The following is a 1,538-nucleotide window of genomic DNA, read 5'->3' as shown; positions in this document are numbered from 1 at the left end:
AAACACCCCAAGACACATATTAATCAAATTAACAAAGATCAAACACAAAGAACAAATATTAAAAGCAGCAAGGGAAAAACAACAAATAACACACAAGGGAATTCCCATAAGGATAACAGCTGATCTTTCAATTGAAACTCTTCAAGCCAGGAGGGAATGGCAAGACATACTTAAAGTGATGAAAGAAAACAACCTACAGCCCAGATTATTGTACCCAGCAAGGATCTCATTCAAATATGAAGGAGAAATCAAAAGCTTCTCAGACAAGCAAAAGCTGAGAGAATTCAGCACCACCAAACCAGCTCTCCAACAAATACTAAACGATATTCTCTAGACAGGTAACACAAAAATGGTGTATAAACTCGAACCCAAAACAATAAAGTAAATGGCAACAGGATCATACTTATTAGTAATTACCTTAAACATAAATGGGTTGAATGCCCCAACCAAAAGACAAAGACTGGCTGAATGGATACAAAAACAAGACCCCTACATATGTTGTCTACAAGAGACCCACCTCAAAACAGGGGAACACATACAGACTAGAAAGTGAAGGGCTGGAAAAAGATTTTCCATGCAAATTGGGACCAAAAGAAAGCAGGAGTCACAATACTCGTATCAGATAAATTAGACTTTAAAACAAAGGCTGTGAAAAGAGACAAAGAAGGTCACTACATAATGATCAAAGGATCAATCCAAGAAGAAGATATAACAATTATAAATATATATCCACCCAACATGGGAGCACTGCAGTATGTAAGACAAATCCTAACAAGTATGAAAGGAGAAATTAACAATAACATAATAATAGTGGGAGACTTTAATACCCCACTCACACTTATGGATAGATCAACTAAACAGAAAATTAACAAGGAAAAAAAAAAAAAACAATGTATCTATAAAGTTCACTAAAGCAAAGCACAGTAAAACGAGGGATTGCAAATTTTTATCCTCTACACTGTGAGAACAAAAATCTTCCAGAGCAAAGCTTCCGTAGTGTTGAAGTCATTGTCGTCCACCGCTGGAAGAGTGAAGGTGCTGCCGTCAAAGCCAAGGCTGCATGTGAGGATGTATAACATGATCAGGTCATTTCCAGCCCTAAATGAACGTTTTAGGCTGCTGGAGCCATCTACACTTACCGAGGAGATGTCTGAGAGTGATCAAGTAAACCCAAGCACCTAGACAGTAAAACTGTTACCTTTTGAGGCCCTCTTTTTATTCAGCTCACTTTTTCCATTTCCTTCCTTTATTATCCAGTCTTCTCATAAAATCTCCCTCAGTATATTTTGCTTAAAGTTAAGACTTAGATAACACTTGTTGTTTATTATCATCAGGAATGGTGGATTTGGTAGTTTTTCTATTATTCAATAGAGTCTTACCCCAGTGAAATGAAGAGTTCCACTCAGCTTTCAAGATAATTCAATTATCATTGCTCCCTACATCATAAAGTCTGTGTGACAAAGTTTGATAAAAATTAAAAAAAAAAAAAAACAAAACATACATGTAGCCCAGGACTTCCCTGGTGGTCTAGCGGCTAA

General features: G+C 36.7%; 1 protein-coding gene across 3 annotated transcripts in view; it reads right to left on the bottom strand.

Moving 5' to 3' along the window:
* The window catches only part of LARGE (like-glycosyltransferase), a 619,028-nt gene that overhangs the window by 372,355 nt on the left and 245,135 nt on the right, over window positions 1-1,538 (bottom strand). The window lies entirely within an intron of this gene.

This window comes from Bison bison, unplaced genomic scaffold (assembly GCF_000754665.1).
Source record: "Bison bison bison isolate TAMUID 2011002044 unplaced genomic scaffold, Bison_UMD1.0 scf7180017864327, whole genome shotgun sequence".
In the NCBI taxonomy this organism is placed as follows: domain Eukaryota; kingdom Metazoa; phylum Chordata; class Mammalia; order Artiodactyla; family Bovidae; genus Bison; species Bison bison.
This window is presented reverse-complemented; position numbering and strand designations above follow the sequence as displayed.